Genomic DNA, 20,155 nt, shown 5'->3' with positions numbered 1-20,155 from the left:
CATATGCTAGAATTCATTCTGTGCAAGTTTTACCAGGAAAATAAAGTCTATTTTGATGCTGTATGTGTAGAAGTTGAATCAGATGCAGAATATACTCTGGAGAGGCCTGTAGACAAGAGAAAAGGTATTTTGTCCGAGATATAGGTTTCTATGCCCTCCATTCCTTTTCCATCTCTTCTCCATCATTCCCTGCAGCAGCCTTGTGTCCCTCATGCCCTCCCTTCACTGCACAGCTACACTTCTTTCATTTCACAAGTGCAACCCCTTCCTGGCATACTAAAAATGCAAACACACCCATGTATGCCTTCCTGAGTTGTTCCTTCAGCTCCACCTATCGACGTCCTGGAAGATGAGCGGCCGGGGCAGCAGGTCCCTTCATCTGTCCCTGCACACGCACAGAGGTGACCCACGCCACTGACACCACGGGGGTTTAGCAGTTTGAGGGGCATGGCTGGCCTCTATGGGTTCAGGACAGCTGGTCAGACAAGCTGTACTCTACCACGTTTAGCTGGATATTAATCCTTGGGGCTGTAACAGAGAACTGTGCTTTAGTTAAGCTGAACGTAAGCCAGCCAAAAGGAAGAATTATGGTTAGCATCATTACCAGACTGCTTGGTTTGAAGGGTGTCCCAAAGCCTATAGCAGGCAATCAGTGTAAACTATAGAGAGGTGAAGAAATTAAGATGAAAGGATGTATAGCCCCATGAAATCTGAGCTCTTACTCAGTTCAAACTTACAGCTAGTGTTTAACTTTGATTACGAAATACTTTTTCACTTAAAGTATCTCTTAGCATTTTTCACAACTTTTCCATGCTCACGTTTGAAGGTGTCAGATCATCCCCATCTTACCTGGAATGGCACACACCCAAATAATTGATGGCAAATAAGGTCACAGTGGAGGGAGGTTCCTCTTCCAGCAGAGCTACGTTGTTCCAGTCCATGCTGGGGAAGTCACCTCGGGCTCCACAGTCACCCAGAGATGGTGGTGGCAGTGGCTGACTTCAGGGTGTTGCTCTGAAACACTGAAATTATTCATACTTCTAAGCAACTTCTTGATCCCTGTTTGGAAGCAAAATGTGAAGTGTTAAATATCACTTTGAAAAAAGAACTGGGAAGCTTTTCTCCAGTGATATATTTGGTTTAAATTTGGGTTGGTAAGTAGCCCAAACTACTGGATGTGCCTCTAAAAGCACTACTGGAGACAACTCTGAGTGCTGACTGTATTCAGAAACACACTCACAGCTCTGCAGGTCTCCAAGCATTATCTGAACCCTCCCAGACTACAGACTGATGCTGGAAGTCACAGAGAAATGGGCATTTCCATCATCTCTGGTAGAAATACCTTGACAACAGACTCTCCATGTCCTGGTTCTTATGGGTCCAGAAACTCGAGATGGAAGTGGAAGGGGAGATTAGAGGTATTTTGTTTCCAGCATTGTAATGAAAGATTTGGTCAGATACATCCAACACAGTCAGAGACTGAGCAACACATCCATCATGGGGTTCTGAAGGGCAACATTATAGCTTTTATCTTCTCCCCTATATATCTGAAGCTTATAAAGTAATTTGGCAGACCTTTCTGGAGATACTCTGTCACCTGGAAGGTTTACAGCCTTGCTTCTGCTCTGCGCTACCTAAAGAGGGGAAGGAGGTGTACAAATCCATGCCTGTGAACTCAGTTGGGCTGAGGGGAGGTAGCACAGGGAAAGAACTTGGCTTGCAGCTTGCTATGTCTGATATGAGCTATGAGAACTGATAGGATGTAATCCAGCTCAAGGCTTTGCAACAGCAGAGATAAAAATTGCATACAGGCATTTTGGGAATGAGAGACAAAGCTGAGAGAAAGTCTTGTGGGGTATGCCCCGGAGAATTGGATTTGCAGTTCCTCCTGCTGCCCCAAAAAATTGGTACTGTTCCTATGAGAGCCTTACATCTCCTGGGAGGAGTTATAATCCCAGACACCCAAGTTTCTCCTCAGCAGCAGTGTCAGCAGCCAGAGTCTGGCCAAAACCAAACAGACAGGTACCAATACCACGCTGCCATCTGACCACTTGTTACCATGCCCACAGAGGGTGCTGCTTCCACCTTTTATTTATTTTATTTCTGGGCTCAGGGTGCCTGCAGCTTGGAACTGTTGTATCTCTGCTCAGCACTTCCCTGCTCTAAATTGCCCCTCAAGCATGTAGTTCCAGGAGCCACACTTTGTGTCAAGATGCTGCAGTCGATAGAGACACATACCCACCCCAGGCACTTGGACAGAGATTTTTACTCATTCTTGCAGGTTTGTTTGTTTGTTTGTTTTAATCAAGCGGAAAAGCCATTCCACTGAAAAGGCTAGTGGGAGTGGGAAAAGAGGCAGGATATGCTCATTCTGCTGGAGGAAGCATAGGCTGAGAACACGTGATGTCTTCTGTCTAGGAGAAATATCCCAGGAGGGAGCAGCACTCCTGTGTCCTACACCCAGGCTATAAGAATCACAGTCATCATAGAATGGTTTGGGTTGTTAGGCACATTAAAGCTGATCCAGTTCCAACTCCTTGCCATGAGCAGAAACACCTGCCACTATCCCAGGTTGCTCCAAGCCCTGTCCAACCTTGGACACTGCCAGAGATCCAGGGTCATCACAGTTTCTCTGGGCAACCTGTGCTAGGGCCTGCCTCCACACAGCCAAGAATTCCTTTTCAATATCCCATCTAACCCAACATTTTTTCTGTGTGAAGCCATGCCCCCTTTTCCAGGCCCTTGTCCAAAGTTCATTTCCAGCACTCCTGTGGTTTTTTTAGGTACTTGAATGCTGCAGTAAGGTCACCCTGGAGCCTCCCTTTCTCCAGGTTGAACAATAAGACAGGGCTGTGGCCACAGGAGCAGGCTGCCAAGGCCAGACTCAGATACCTGAAGTCAGAAACAGCAGATAAGGCTTGTCATTTTAAATAGGTACAGGGTCCTGGGGCACTCTTCAAGGCAAAAACCACACAGCCCATGTGTTTGGTCGAAGTCCAAACCAAACTGCCTCTTTATACAAGTCATGAGGCTGTGGACTTGCTCTGCAGCCCCATGGTATTTCTGATTTTTTTCACACACTTTTAAGCATAATATAACCAGTGCATAATCCTCACAGATGCATAATTGCACTGTAAATTTACTGTCTGGTTCACTATCCCCTCCTTACACACACACTCACACACACACACATGTACATATAATCATGCTCAGTCTATGCCAAGGTGGCAAAATCAATTCATAAATCACCTAAAACTAACACAGAAAATTTTATCCTCAATCACCAGGTTCCTGCAGAGTGATAGACTTGGTTCAGGTACAACACGGGGGTAGAAATGGGTTCGATTTTCATGTAGTAATGAGCTTATGGGGGTTTGAAGTTTGCTTTGGTAGTGAGGAACACAGTAAATATCCCAGAAAGCTTCTATGAGAAAGTTATGCAAAACAACAACAATTATCTCACCAACTTCCAAATGTTATCCTTCCTTCCCCTTCCCCCACCATCTCCAAGTTATTATCTGTTAACCACATTTTTTAGCTGTAACAAAGAAAACAGAATAAAATCAATAGCTCTTTCCAGCTAGGAAGACAGAAATATTCAGCTCCCTGGTGGGAAAACTGGTTCTTTCTTTCTTCCTTTCCTTCTAATTTTAAACTTCACTTAAGGTTCAGTGATTGAACAAAAGCAGACAAAAAATATTGCAGTTATCTGACGTACAGAAGTGTAACATGAAGTCTGCTCATTATGGATAATATTTATGGCAGATCATAACGTTAAATTACAACTCAGCCGCCTCAGCCAGAAATTTGTAACACCACACATGTGCTTCTAATTAAGGGCTTTTGAAGTTGCCCTGGATATTTATTTTCAAGGGATTTAGTGCAGAGAACGATTAAAGTTTGCTCTTGTTAGGAGTTCTCCAATTGAAAAAAACATTAAGAGGGACTGCAACTGGACCTCAAACTAATATATATATTCATTTTTGCATGAGTGTATACGTGTACATCTGTTTATCTATTGCCATAAAAAAATAAAAATGTGTGTGTTAACAAAGATAAAACAATATATTTAAAAGAGGGAGACAAAGGGCCCTTTGTTTCAAATGTGGTCCAAGTCCAAAATTTGTGACCGTAATTTTGTTTATAGGAAATCCTTTATAATGCTAGTTTAGTGTTTCCATATGGAATTCTCATAGGACTCTTTTCTCCCTCCCTCTCAACCCCCCCATCTCCCTCTTTTATTTGGATAAGGCAAGAGAAAAGTGAATGTACATTCCAAAGATGCATAGTCATTCCGGATCAAATTCAATGGATTCTGGCAAGAGTTGAAAAACACAGATGCAGTGTTTTAGGTCTCCTGCTGTGCAGCCTCCAGCCATGAGTGTCTGGTTGAAGCACTTTGTAAAATCATGAAAACCCCATTAAATTCATGAAATATGATATACTGCATTTTCAAGCTAACTTTCCATTGAACTGTCCATGAAGATGGAATTTGGCTGGCTTGCTTATAGTGTTCACAGACACACACACACACACGTACACACTCAGGCAGCCCTGTGTGCACACCAAGATACAACCAGGAGCTGCTGCAGTCCTTTATCCTCTGCTTCTTCAACTGAATCTTTCTCTCCAAAACAGCAGAGCCTGGATCAAAGCTCAGGAGTTCCCATCAAGCCTGCTCTGTCTCTGCACCACACAATGACCCCCAACAATTAAAGAGGTCCTGATGTTTAGGCAGAAGGGAAGCAAGCATCCAACACAGCTGCCCCTTTTCCAACTTAAAACAAAATCCCTTGCTAGGAAACTGAAAGCAGCCTCATATTCTTACTTCATTTCCTATTGGGTTTCACATAATAAAATCATCATATGTTTAGGATTTGGTTTCTTTTCTCCTCTTCTAAATGAAAAAGTGAGAGCAGTCCCCTGAGGAGAAAGGTCTTGCTGTTAAAATTTTCCTTGAGACGCGGGCAGTTGCGGCCCCTTGCGTGCCTGTCAGAGTGAGAAAAATATGTATTTTAGTAAAGCTGGCCTGCCCTTCCTTATTTATGTCTAGGCACCCACGTGGCTAAAAGTTGTAATAAGTTTAATGAAATGTGGCTGTACCTGAGCTCACCATGCAGCCACGTGAGGTTTTCCTTACCTCTGCGTGAGGCAGATGGAGCTCTCCCATAAAATACGTTGTACTTCCAACTGCGTCTTTTATTCAAGGGTCTGTAGGTACTTTAGAAACATTGACATTCATAAATGCTCAGGCCAGACGGGACATTTGAGCATTCGGCCCATGTAATACTGACTGTAAACTTCATCCCATAGCTGCTGCATTGAGCGCAGTGTTGATTTCCAGTTTTGAGATGAAGTCTTCAAGAGAAGAGGGATCCCATGACTTCTCTGGTAGTTTGCTCCAACAGCGAATCAGTCCTTCTATTAAAAATATTACCATGCAATAAATAAGCCATGAGGTTTAAGACAATATTGCTAACAGAAAGATTTAAGTTGTATGTCTGTGGTTAAGATGGTCCACGGGAATCTTGATTCCAAACTTTTTGAGCAAGAATAGTGATAATGTGAATCCTTTTCTGCCCGTGGTCTCTACAAAGTTCTGCTCCACAAAATCCACAGATAATTTTTAAGATCTTGTGGTGATTATATTTGAATATATTTTCATAATTTTGGTACAAGATTTCCCATTTTCATTGTGTACATTTGCTGTCAGTAGATGATAAAAAAGATGGAGGTTGGATACTTGTTAATTAGGTTCACATGTACTGATGAGCAGTGTTATTGCAAGCAGTAAATCAATTCAAGACTAGAAATTGCTTTGCAAATCAAATATCCAGAAATTTGTCCATGTAACTTTAGAATTCCAGGTCCCTTTGGAATGGAAACAAGGGCTTAAATTTCAGGACCACAGTGCAAGTTTGACACATTTTCTGGCTTCAGATATGCCAAAACAGAGACAACAGGCTGTCTGCTATGTCCCATTCCAAATAAGAAGGGAAAAGAAACACCTAAAGTCCCTTAAGTACTCACTTTTTTGGTATAAATAGCTTTGAACTTGAGCTTGTTTCAACATTGTTGTTTACATAAGGGTTAGACGTGAATTCTCTTAGGTTTTGATTAGATGGCCTACTTTCTTTAGGTGCCTGTATATCACTATTTACTCTAAAAGGAAGTCTAGAGTAACTTATTTGGACCTCTGTGTCTTTTTAGAGGATTTTTTGGGGGTGAGAATCTCTTATTTTTTCCATACAAAAACACATTGAAATAAAGACATTTGTCCAAGTCTTGCTACAGCAGTAATTGTCTAAGAACGTAAACAAAACCGGGTGTATCAGAGATATGACTTTTTTGTAGATGAGGTTATATTGTGGTATAATTCTATATCACATATCAGCTAAGTTATTTTACATGTCTTAAAATGTCATTGATATTATGATTCATAATACAGTGCTCTGTAGTCTTCCAATTTCCTTTAAAAAACTGAGTCATACATTTGCAGACACTATAGCAACATTAATTAGCAAGGTTTGTGTTAACAGACATCTTGAGAGGATTAATGTGCAAAAATTAGATAACCAAGAGCATGCCATTAAGGCTTAAAGTGCTACTCCTGCTGTGTCATGTGAACATTTTATGTGGAAAAACACCTGTATTCTCCATCATGCAACAAAATAATGGGGGTCTTAATAAGCTTTACTAATTCGATATATAAAGTGGCAGCTACAGGAAGCATGTATTTACTGGCAAGGAAGATTTTTTAGAAGAAACAGACAGAAATGGCCTGGGAATATTTTACTGGATATCCAGTGAGCAACCTGAGTGAAAATAAAATTTGATATGCTCTTGCCATTGTTCTAGCCTCCACGCTCCAGCGCCAGCCCTTGCTGGTCGCAGCCATCACCACAGAGTGCACAACCCTTTTGACAGGGACACATCCATTAGTGGGCTGCCTTTGGTGCCAGTGATCAGTGTCCATTCCTTGGAGTCCCTGTTACTCCAAAGCCCACTGACACAGAAGGGAACATGAACCAGAGTTGACAACAGGATGCCCGGTTCTCTCACTACCATCTCTGACCAAGATGTCACATCCTGCCTTGCAGTGCCGGAGCTCCCAAATTCCCCAGCCATGTGAGCCGGCTCAGACCAGAGCCTCATGAATATGGATTTACAGGTTGTTTCCTGAGATGTCATGGAGGTGAGGAAGACAATCCATAAAACTCACAAAGGTCTTTAACCCTGTTATTCTTTACTTATACAACAAAGCATCCAAAGGTCATGGTCCTGTTCGAGTGAATCCAGAGGAAGGTGACAAAAATGCTCCAAGGGTTGGAGCACTTCTGCTCTGGAGCCAGGCTGGAAGGGCTGGAGATGTTCATCTGGAGAAGGCTCCAAGGAGACCTCACAGCCCTTCAGTGCCCAAAGGGCCCCAGAAGAGCTGGAGAGGGACTTGAGACAAGGGTCTGAAGTGACAGGAAAAAAGGGTTGTAGACCCCCCATTCCCAGAGATGTTCAAGTTCAGTCTAGATGGGGTTCTGAGTAACCTGGTCTAGTGGAAGGTGTCCCTGCCTAAGGCAGGGGTGGAAACGCATGGAAATCCCTCCCAGTCCAAACCATTCTGTGACTCCATGATTCTAAAATAAACAGAAAGTCCTCCTAAAAAGACCAGATTTCACACACTCCTGTAACTAAGCTGTGTCCTCATTCCTGCATGGTTTGAATTTGGATCAAAGTTTCTTTGTAGAACCAGGATTCTACTTACCTCTAGAAATGTTATATCTTGGTTCTGCATTCATGAAGTGTACTACAGTCCACCCAGCTCTATGACCAACACAGAAAATTTTACTGCCATGCAAATAACATGTACCTGATAGAACATCATCATTAGGATTGGCAGCAATAGCCAATGGCTCCGTAAATTCTCATCTCTATATCCACACCTATTCCTCACTTCAGATCTCATTTAAGAGGATTCTGGATCACAATCTCTTTTCCCCCTCTCCAACAGCAATAAGACTGTGTAAAGAGAAACATTTTGCTTATTTCTTAAGTGCAATGAAATGCTTTGTCCACCACACAAGGCACCAGATCCCAAATCCTTCCCTGCTGCCCAAGGCAAAACTCCAAGGGTTCAAAACAACTATATCCTTCCTAGCATCCTGCTTACTGTGCATTGGAGGTGTGTTTGCCATGAAGTAACAGGAATGGCACAGTTCAACAGTTCTTTCCTAAAGTTCCCATGTAGAAAATTTATAAGGTAAAATGCTAGTTTTTTTGAAATATAATTCCCCATCCACTTGCAAATCCCAGAAAACAAAACAAAACAAACAAAACAAACAAACAAGCCCCTACTTTAAATTAATTTGAACTCTCTTGCTGATGTTCTATTTTTAGATTTAGGATTTATGTTAGCTGTTCTAACATAGCTATATTCTTCAGTATTATTCACATTATTCTTACTATTTGGAATCCTTTCTTTTGGAAGCCTTAATAATATATCCCACTAGGCCACATGTTCTGCATACTCAGTCCAAAGAGATGGCTTTGCTCCAAGGTAGTTTGAGATAGAAACATGGAACAAAGGAAGAGTTTGATGCAGACAAACATGTAAAAACACAAGCACAATACAAGGCAAATCTGGTCAGCTGAGCAGGCAGAAGCTCAGCACACCAGAGCCTGACTGCTACCAAATGTTATTGCTCACACCACTGGGCTGATTTCATTCAGTTCACTTATTCCTAACAAGGCAATTAGTCTTACCACCACAGCTCCAATTTCCCAGTAAGCCTGGAAGAAGACTGGGAGAAAAAGAGAAAATAGGAAGGAACTGATTAACATCAAATTCAACAAAGCTCTAGAACAGACTTTACATGGAAATACACAGGGAGAAATCCAGCTGGTTCTTAGATGGAGAAAGGGTTTGTCTATGGGGTTATAAACTGGATTTATGGGTGGCAATCAGGAGGAGAACTTGGTAGCTCAGGACTTTTTGTGTATATATAGTGGGTATTGTAGCTTTAGATCCAAAGGAAAAAAAATTGCACTGACATATGTTTCAGAACAGCAAAACTATACAAAAGAAATAAAGGCTATTAAAAAACAATCTATTCACACACAAAAAATTTTACAGAGAACAGAGGCCACATATTACCATTTAATTTTATCACAGAATCATCACAGAGGCCGGAAGAGACATTCAAGACCAGATAGTCCCACCATCAACCCACACCACCATAATCACCCCTGAAATCCAGATGCCCCTTGAACAGTTCCAGAGATGGTGACTCCACCACTTCCTTATTCCAATGCCTGACCACTCTTGCAGTGAAATTTTTTTTCTAATATGTATCTGAACTTCCTCTGGCAGAACTTAAAGCCATTTCCTCTCATCCTTTCACTTCAGACATGGCAGCGGAGACTGCCCCTTACCTCACTCCACCCTCCTGTCAGGAAGTTGTAGAGAGTGAAAAAGTGCCCCCTGAGCCTCTTCTTCTCCAGACTAAACACCTCCAGCTCCCTCGTGCTCCTCGTGAGACATGTTTTCTAGACCCACAACCCACAAGATTATGAAGAGTGAGTGCACTTGTACTGCAGAGATACAAATTAAACTCCTCTTTTCTATATCCAGTTCCTGAGATGTGTTCAGGGCCAGGCTGGACAGGGCTTGGAGCAACCTGGGATATTGGAAGGTGTCCCTGTCCATGGCAGGGGGTGGAACAAGATGATCTTTAAGGTCCCTTCCAACACAAAGCATCGTGCGATTCTGTGATTCTGAAATAGATACACTTCTGTTTGGTGCTTTGAAAGATTTCCAATAACTACAAGCTACACTTACAGGTCTCACAATGTGTTTGGGAGTATGTATCAGTTAACATCCACAATGATAATCAGTGGCTAAAGTTTGCTTAGCCCCTGAAAATGCTATGAGGCAGAGACCCTCACCCAGAACCCCCTGAAGTCTAGAAAGTGTACAAAATTACTTCAAAAGGGTTTGCACATAGCTTACAAGGATTTGATTTCCAGGGCTGTTGATCTGTTGCCTTCCATGAGCACAAATTTTACTGACATATCTTTCAATGTAGTTCAGCTATCTCTTAATTTCAAATCTGCCAAGTCAGATGGATGTGCTGTATGCCGTGGTCCATAAAAATGAAAGGCCAGCTATTAATTGGCTTTGCCTTCAGCTTACTGACTTTGGAAAAGTCCCTCTTGCAGCCACAACATTTAATTTATTGAGAGATATATTTGGATCTATTTATTTCAAGAATGAAATTGTCTGGTTTGCTGCCATTTATTTTATAAAAGAGATAATAAAAATGTAATGAGTATGGAGATTCAAAAGTGGAAATGACACAAAGAAAGCAATAATCATTAAAATAAAAATATAAACAAGTCTATAAACCAAACCCTCAAGACATTTGCCATGTATAATGTAACTTTTATACCTCTTACTTCATAATGCATAACTTTACAAGAAAATTAATTTAATGCTTTTGCTAACCTTACTCAACCCCAATCAAGTAATAGGTAGCAAGAAAAACAATTATATGCACACACAGTAAGCTTTCATTTAGTTCAAGTGGTGATTCAAGTATTTCAATAGCATAATAAAGACCTGAAATCTATTTAACCAATGGCAATACCAAAATCCCTGAAACTCTGTTTTTCACGTGAGACTTTTTGGATATTTAAACCCACATAAAACTTCTGTGGCAAAGGTTTTGTGGGATATTTACCTGTGCTGACCTCTATAAATTTCATCAGGTACTTCAGCCATGATACAGAAATAAACTGTACACAGCAGCAGTCTTGCAGGAGGGACAGGGCCTACAGCCAAAACATGCTGTCAATAACGATGGAAAGGATCTTGGGTCCCAGTCTGAGAGGGCAGGAGGAAAGGACTGTCACTCATCAGCAGGATGAGTCAGGATCACCCACAGCAGAGGGTTTAGCCATGGCAGCTCACATCACAAGCCCAACCCATCCCTGGAAGTGTTCAATGCCAGGTTGGACAGGGCTCAGAGTAACCTGGCCTAATAGAAGGTGTCCCTGCCCATGGCAGGAGGTGGTACCAGATGGTCTTCGACGTCTTTTTGAGCCCAGACGATTCTGTGATCCTTTGATCAGAGCTAAGGCCCATTTGGGATGGCAAATTGTCACCATACCATCCATGTGACATCATGACATCTCCTGTGATGCTGGAAGAGGTTGACAGAACACAGGCAAAAGGCTGAAACGCTCTTTAAACCTTCACCTCCCTCCCTGAGGTTCTGCCCCAAGCTCCCAGCAGCATGATTCCCATTTCACTACAGAGGGAAAGGCTGAATCATAGAGGTATTGAAGTGGCAGGTTAAAATTGGGGCATTTAGTCCTTACATCTACTCAGAGATAATTGGCTTAATTTTCCCTGTTGTGAGGCCTTCCTGCCTCCTGCTGCCTTCAAAAGACATCAGACTGCACACATACAGATTAGAAAATAGCACTGACTGTTAAAATGTTTGATTACAGATATTTCCATAATCACAAGCAAACATGTCAGACTTAAATGATCCTACTCTTAGGCTCCCCACCTGTAAAACATGAAACAAGGCACTTCATGCACTTTCCTAAAGCAAGGGCAGGGTTATTTCTAGAGCCGACTGAGGGCTTAGGCAATGGAACAACCATGCTCAGAGAGTCCAGGGATAAGTAATATACACTGCATAAAATATTTTAAGAGGCTTTCAGAAGCAGGAAGAGTTTCTCTGTACTAATAAATCTCTGAAGGTTTTGCTGCCCCTGAGTTTAGTGACACAGCTGAGATATCCATGGTCACATAAAGATTGCAATTCTCTAAGCAGCTTTGTGGATAGCCAAAGGCAAGACCTACAAACCAGTCATTATCACAATTCATATCAATTACTTTTAAAACTAATGAAAAGCCAAATTCTTCAGCTCAGTAGGTGGCCTGTTCCAGTGCCTGATCCAGAGAGGACAACAGAGCAACCTATGTGTCCCCTGAGTTCGGCGGGGCTTGAACAGACACTTCATGTCTTTGAGTCACAAACACTCCTGGAGCTTTGGACAAATCCTGATCGGCAACCAACCCCATCGGAGATAGAGAATTCAGGCACTCACATTACTGCAAAAAAGCACAAACTTAATGCAGGCCTGATAAAATAATGATAGTTCCTTCAGCTACCCTCATTTTCAGCTCAGTCAACAAGCATGACATTCTCCCATGTTTGGCTGGAAAACTAAGAGTATTGTCTGATCAAGTCGCATTACAGGACAGGAGCAACCAGGAGCCAGCTGCCAGCAGAGGTGAAGCAACTCATTGTGCCTGGGACAGGAGTTAGCCAGGCTGGATGATGTTTTGGCAGGATGAATGCCACTCACAGGTTGCTTGTCCTTTGCCTCGTGCATGTCCATCCTCCAATGAGTCAAAAGTCCCTTGCACCAAGTCAAGGAGCAAGGCAGAAACAGCAGTTCCCAAGATCCCCTCCCACCATCCCGTGTATCTGGCTATGAATTACTGCTGAACTTCAAACCTAATTCCCTTTTCCAGATTCTCATCTTCTTACACTTTTACAACTTAAATACTCATCTCTCCCATTACCTCAACCAGCTTGTTGATATGTCAGTTGAGGAACATGCTGGCAAATTGGATGCAAATTATTCTTCTCCTTTCCCTGCCATGTCCAAAACATACAGTTACACCATCCTGAACTCATATAAACTCCCAACTGTGTTTATTTCAGAGCTGTAGAGCTGATTTGACTGTTTAAATTGATACAAGGGAATAGAAACAAATCACTTTACAGCCTCCAAATTGGCTTCTGCTGCCCAAACATCCTTCTTTGTGCCTTGGGCCTCAACAATTCTCCACCAAATGGGTCTGAGCACAAGTCATGTAGATGAGTTATTCCTAGCACATGTATTTCAGGGTTTTTTAAACTCAGGTATTTTTCTTTTTTTCCTCATTTCAATTCCAAATATCTGGTTTTCTTTAATCAGTCATATCCTTACTAAGGACCTTGCCAGTGTCCATTTAAACCAAATTATGCCTTCTTGAATGGGTGAGGCCATCCAGAAAGCTACAAGTTTTTTCTCTAGTAAAATCTATAATGAGAACTGTGTGAATAACTGATTTTTTTTAATGCTTGAACTGAAAAACTAAGAAAAAAGTTCGTATAGAATGAGTCTCAAAACTGTTTCATTTTTCTCAAAGGAATGAAAACAAGCACGAAAACACAATAAATGTTTTATTGCAGTACTTTTCTCCTTTGAAAAATTATCACTGAATTTAGCTAAACTAGGCTTTAATAGATGCAGACTGTAACTCTTTTATTTTCCCTTTCTGCATTTGATCTTTTTTTTATTTTCTTCTGACAAAGTACTCTGCTAAACACAGCTGTTACTTCTGGATGTGGAGTGACCTGAAACTGGTTTTTTAGCAATAAAAGGCAAATTTAACTCTAAAATTATTCTTCCATATCCAAAGAGAGAAAGAGATCTAACCTTTTCTCTCTTATAGTGCAAAACTAAGTATTTACCCATGGTGGGACATGGGAATCAGCCATGGGATTTGACTTGTGCTGTAGCCATGGAAAACATAACCATGGCACAGAGGTGACATATCTAATGTCAAGGGCAAAATTATTTAAAGTGTATTTCTTCACTGACTGTGTCACCACGGCATTTCAGCTCTTCCTGGAAAACAGAGGAAACCCCAGAGTAGCCCTGTGGAGAGGTGTTTTGATCCACAGCAAGGACCCTGGGGTGTACCCTGAGTCTAACCCCATCTCAGACGAGTTTCAGACTAAGGGATTCAAAACGAGTGGAAGCAGCCTTTGGCTCTCCCCTTCACATCATGCAAGCTTCAGCCAAACCCCTGATGTTCCAAACCAACTTTTCATGACCTCCAAACTAATCCCAACCTTTGCACTGGACACAGTACAACTGGCAAATTTATATTGTAAGGTTCATTTATCCTCCTTTGGTCTCATAAATCCTATATTACCCAAGCACTGGCTATGCAGAAAGCACTCAGGGTCACACAAGACTAAGAGTGTGGCATTTAAATAACTCACAGTAGTTAGATGTTTCCTCCACATAACTGGAAGCCTTCATTGAAACAAAATGTTGCATTTTGAGCATTACAATAGAACCCAGCGTTAAACCTAACCTTGGCTGCAGATAAGGCATATTCCTCAGGGTGAAAATTTACTCTGAATAAAACAAGCTGATGCAAATAGTGTATTTTCCTTCACCACTGTGCCAAAGTTCAGCAGTAAGGTTCTGCAATGCATCTTTCAAATCCTGTAAAAATAACTTGTACTAATAATACAGGGAATGAAAAAGGCATAAAGCACATCAAGAGACTAGAGCTTAAAGTATTCAGAGTGATATCAATATTCTCCATCACAGGACTTGCAAATTTGAAAATAACTGTAGCTCTGTAGTCACCAGTTTCACAGGGGTTATGTCTGATCTAAGGGCAAGAATACATACCAAGAAAAATTCAGAATAAGGCAGCCAAATCTACTGAGAACAGCACAGAGCTTTTTTCTATGAGGTGAACAAAATTCAGCCCCAACCATCATTCTGCAGTAAATCATTTCATATTCATAACCCCATCTGAACACTGTCTTCTTACATGCTCCTACTGCTAAACAAAAAGTAGCAATACAACATTTTTTAAAGAGCCCAACCTGTGCAAATTATAAACATATCTGGCCTGAACCAATTACACAATTCTGGTTTTTTTTTAATTTTTTTAAATTAAAATCTTCAATGAATAAATATAAATTTTAAATTCCTAATACCTGCCTCCATGTACTTGCAAATTACTTCTGCACTTGCAGGTGACTCCCAGGCTCAGGCAGTGCACTCTGTTCAGCCTAAAGATGATCCCCAAATTCCTTCACCTACCCAGCTGTGAGAGTAAACCCAGTGTTTACTGGGTGTGTTATTCACACACAGGGTGAAACTGGAAGTACTCAGAGACACTAATACCACATTTCCACCTCTTTTCCATTTGAAGAACTAGGTGTTAATAGCAGAAATTGGCTATGACTTTGTCTCACTTCCCCATTTCACAGACTCCAATCTGGTCCCTATATCCCACTCCCTCCTTTCCTCTCCTCTGGAAGACCCAAACCTTGACCTCCCCCTGGCTTTCCAAACTTTTTTCTCTGAAAGGTCACTTTGAACACAACTTCAAGCCTTGTCTGGGGATTTCACAGCACTCACACTTGCAAATGTTACACAGAAAGAGGTCTGGCAAAATGCTCTTTCTTTTTTGTCTACATTTGCTTTCCTCATGAACCATGGACATTTCACCTAAAATATACGATTACATAGATTTTAGTCTCATTTATCCCCCTCACAGTGGATACTAACCCTATTCCCAATGCTAGCTGTTGACTGAGCATCCACTGGCCCCAGCTGCCACCACAGCCGAAAAAACAGGTAAAAAGTACCCTCTGTACAAGATATATCAATACACTGGGATCTGCTGTGCTGAAGTTCACAAATCTTAGCCTTGAGACTAATTCTAAATCCATAGCTCAGTCAGTCTCCAGAAGACAGAAAGGCAGATTTTGGACTTAGTTGAAGTTCTTTGGTAGAAACATGTCTGAAAAGAGGAGAGAGCACCTGCATCCATTGGTAAGGCTGAGCCTTAGACAGCAGTTCACACAACTCTAGGCAGCCTCAGAATGAACCAGCAATGTCCCCACTCACCCCACAGGGTACATTTACATGTGATATTGTAGATACATGGTATTCGCTTCTAAAAAAATCAAAATTAAACATTTTGAAAGATGTAAATTAAAAATATACAAATACCATAGCCATTTTAATTTTCTTCTTGTTAGAATCTCCTGTGAGGGAATGGGGTTGCTCAGCACACCCCTTCAAAGTCCTCCACAAAAGGAAGAGCAAGAGAAACCTTGCTCCATCCTGCAGTAAACAAGTCCCCACTTGCAAACAGCACAAGAAACATTTTTTATGTACAAGAACAAGAATCAAGAGCAGCTCCACTGAGACTGATGGATATGACCCTTCTCTCACTTATATAAGTGATGTTTTATTAACTACAGAGGAATAAAACCTGAGATGACAGCCAGACTCTATCACATAACTTTTTATCTGCAGCCCTCACTCCTCTCCATCTCTCCCATTTCAGGTGTGATGAAACGACTATTAACAGTAGGGGAATCCTTCGCACTGCATCTCAAAAAGACATAAGGCCATTTCTCCAGAGCACAAACATCAGTCCCATGGCACTGGAGCTGATAAGCTGCAACAAGGATGTAGAGGCAACACGCCAAATTAGAGAATCCTTGATTTAGAAGGGACCTTAAGGGTCTTTTAGTTCCAATCCCTCTCCCACAGACCAGAGCACCTCTTGCTAGACCAGGTTACTCCAAGCCCCATCCAACCTGCTCCTGAGTATCCTGCAACATGCCACACTTTACCATTTTATTCCAACAAGTGTGGAGTTGGCAGCTGGGGAAATTTGTCCTGTCGTTTACAATCTTTGAAGTGCAAACTTCAGACTCACACAGAACAGAGAGCAGAAGGGATGTCTGTGTTTTCAGGTGAGCAAAGCTACAGACTTCAAAGGTTCCGCACTAGTCTGTGAAGCCTCTTAAAGATTGTCACCTGAGTTTATCAAAAGCTGGCAGAAAATGCATCCATACATCCAGATAAATGTATTCTTTGATCTGAGTGATAAAAAAACCTGGTTTTTTACATGTAAACTCCTTTTTTATAAATGTTTATGAACTGTGGCAAATTATGTCTCTGCCAGAATTTAAAATAAAATGATTCAATGGGTTTGCCTTACACTTACCATTCATTATGCTCACAAATATTGCAGGAATCCCAATGGAGTTTCCAAGGAAGGTTCACAATGTTGTAGTTACCAGGGAAACACATGATAAATTGTTGCTATCTAAAAAAGAAAATCCCCATTAACTTTCTATTAAAGAGCAAGTGATGTGAACTATATGGAGAAATGCCTTTATAGTTACCATATTAAAATACTGAGTGCTTTTTCCCAAGATTAACCAAACAGTGGCCATGCTCTGACATTTTAATTCACTGTGAACAGCACCTAGCACTTTACAGTCTCTGGTTTACTATGCTTTGCTAAAGACAGCCCAGTATTCAGCTGGATCAGGCCAGGAACAGCAGACGCCATGTGACTGTACTCGCAGTTAAAATATTTACAAAGGTTTGCTAAGCTAGGCTAGAAAAGAACAGCAATGTATTTGACACCAAAACAAAAGGGTTTGCCCACTCCCCAAGGCTTGTACAGGATATACAACCCCAGATGAAGAGCTTAAAGGTTTAGCAACAAGGTAATTTTGCATAAAATAAACAAGGTTTCTCAATGTATGTTAACATCAGCCATTTGGTCTTGGAGAACAGGTGTTGCAGATCACCAATCACCTGTGTCTGCAGAGCACTGATGGAGTCATGGATGCTCCAACCCTGTCTTGCCCTTTGTGCTTCCTGGTGTGAGAAACCACATGGCACCACCAAAGCAGCCACAGAGAAAACCAGAAAAACTTCCATGTTCAAAACCCTCTTTGAGCTCTAGCAGACTGGGTGGGCAGCTGAAGCAGGAATCAGCTCCCTTAACCACTGCCCCTCTGAAGGAGCTAATGTCCCCACCATCTTTTGGTCACTCCTCAGCCTTTGAGACTGACCACAAGACTGCCTCCAACCTTACTGCAGTATGAACAGGCTGTCTAAAATCACCTTCAGCAGAAGTTAAATTGAATCTGCTGTCTTCCTCACTAAAATGTCCTAAGGTGCATTTCCTTCCCTGTCCTCTCTTTCACACCCATCAGTTAGAGTATCTCAGCGTGGCAGAAGGTAGCCCTCAAAAAAGAACAGTAATTTCTCTGGCAGCTCCAAACTGATTCACATTTGGCTGCCCATGTCCATCACACTCAAGCCTTACAGAGTAAGACCCTGAATTACTATAGTCAGTTAAAAGGATTTATTCTCATTTAAGAGGTCACCTCTGAATTGATGAGACACACTCAATAGCTGACTTACCCAAGTTTTCACAGTGAATTATTCAGAAAGCAGAGATATTGTCCAGTTTCTTGCTGTATTATTCCCACCTCACTACTCTCTGAATTAAAGAAGGCATTCATTTCACTGGACCTTGTGTTAGGATGTCTAAGCTTTACACCATAAGAGGGGATCTTTAGAATACTTCTGACAAGTATAGACAGTGTTTTGGGATGTGGGAGTTAATTTTTCCCTCCTAAAGAGACGAAGCAGTGACTGGTTCTTAAAATGAAGATAGGCAGCTCATGGTCAGTGTGGAGGAGAAAGACAGGGGGTCACATCAAAGTGAAACTCAGGAAGATGCTGATACAACAAGGCAGATGTGACCCCCAGGACAGATCCTGTGCAAAAGGAGAAGTGATATGACAGGACAAGAGGACACTTTCACCAAAAGGGTTGCTAAACATTGGAGTCCCCACCCCTGGAGGTCTTCAAGGAAAAGCTGGATGTGGTACTCAGAGTTCTGGTCTGGGCGACAAGGTGGGAATTGGTCAAAGTTGGAACTTGATCTTGGAGGTTCTTTTCAACCTTTATGATTAAATGAAAGGATCTGCAAGATTTAGACACAGCCTGGAAATTATACTCTAGACCAAACTGAAAGAGCAGCATGAGCTGAAGGTGGGTGACAGCAGAGATAAACAGGAAAAAAGGTGAGAAAGGGAAGGTACATTGAGCCCAGGAGCACAACTGGCAGGGCTTTTCCTTGATATAACCGCAGGTCCATTCCTGCTCCAGAGCAGACAGGATATCGCACACTTCCCTGTCCCTTCTCTTGTAAGAAAAGACTGGTCCTGGTGATGGTCACATTTCTAAGGCCATAACACTCTAGGGAAGGAAGGGATATTGGGCTCTCTCTGAAGGCAGGACACACATCCAACCTCCCTTCCTAGCTGTCAGGTCACCGGGCTGGTTTCTCATAGAAAAAGGCAGAGGCACAGCTTTAGTTGAATGTTCGACATCAATCAGCTTCACACCACAGATTTAGCCGTCGCTGTAAATCAGTGTCAGCAGGATGCAAAATAATGGAACAGAAGTCTCATTTTAGTCTGTTGACCTGTTTTTTTTTTCCTTGCCTTGTTTTTACTTTTATTGCTCTGCTTCTTAAATCCATTGCTAAAACAAGCAAATCCTTTTTGTTTCCATTTGCAAAGGATAAAACAAAATTTAAAAGAAGAGTGAGAGAGACACACAAACACAAAAAGCCAAAAAGAAACAGAGGAGAGGTATGTGTTATTGGACAAGTGTTTAATTTATGGAACTTGGCTGGCAGAACAAGAGTTTGAATTGTACTTCAATAAGTGGAGCTCTTAGAATAAATGTGGCTTGTAAAATTGTTTTACAGTCTGTTTTGCCGAACAGCCAACACCTCATGGAAACCTTTGAAAAACATTCTGTTTAGAAGCTACAGTTTTTATATTTCATATTTTCTCTATTTGTTTTCCCCTCTGGTTTTATAACTGGAACCATATGCAGGAAAACAGGATTTTTGTGTCTTAAAATATCTACCTGACCTGACTACTTTTATTATTAAAAAACAGATAGCATTTTGAAAATTCTTCACTTATGAGGCACTTGGTTCAAACATGAAGGTGTACTTGTTTGATATCCCAGTGAGCTACAGATTTCCTGAATAACCTTAGGACAGTCATTTAGCAGAAACTCATCACGCCTCTCCCTGCGTACACATGGTGCAGCTGTGTACATCTGAGCTGTCTGTCTTTCCCATTATAGACAGAAAATGTGACAGCATTTGAGACATGATTCATCTGTGTAGGATGGGAGAGGATGAATCATGTTCTAGATGCATATATTGACCAGCTCTTCACAGGAAGTCAAGGAAGATGCTCAGGTACAGATATTCACACTGCACACGCCAACACTCGTAGTCCCATCTCAGTCTCTGTGTCACTACAAGGATGAGGAAGACACTTCTGGAAGCAAATCTATCCCATCCTGACAATGGTGTCCCACACACCTGGGTAGTCTCCCTGGAAATGATATTGATCATTCCCAGCCATGGAGAGGAGACTTAACGATAAACCTTTAAACGGTTATAGGGAGTCAAGGGGAATAGAACTAGAGT

General features: G+C 41.7%; 1 long non-coding RNA gene across 1 annotated transcript in view; it reads right to left on the bottom strand.

The window, feature by feature from the left end:
* LOC134564577 (uncharacterized) overlaps window positions 1–20,155 on the bottom strand; it is a 102,078-nt gene that overhangs the window by 51,855 nt on the left and 30,068 nt on the right. The window contains exons 2-3 of the long non-coding RNA XR_010083581.1: window positions 16,838–16,939; window positions 850–1,059 (exon numbers count right to left, since the gene is read on the bottom strand). This is a non-coding gene — a long non-coding RNA (uncharacterized LOC134564577). The remainder of the gene's footprint in view (window positions 1–849; window positions 1,060–16,837; window positions 16,940–20,155) is intronic.

This window comes from Prinia subflava, chromosome Z, assembly GCF_021018805.1.
Source record: "Prinia subflava isolate CZ2003 ecotype Zambia chromosome Z, Cam_Psub_1.2, whole genome shotgun sequence".
NCBI classification, from domain to species: Eukaryota; Metazoa; Chordata; class Aves; order Passeriformes; family Cisticolidae; genus Prinia; species Prinia subflava.
This window is presented reverse-complemented; position numbering and strand designations above follow the sequence as displayed.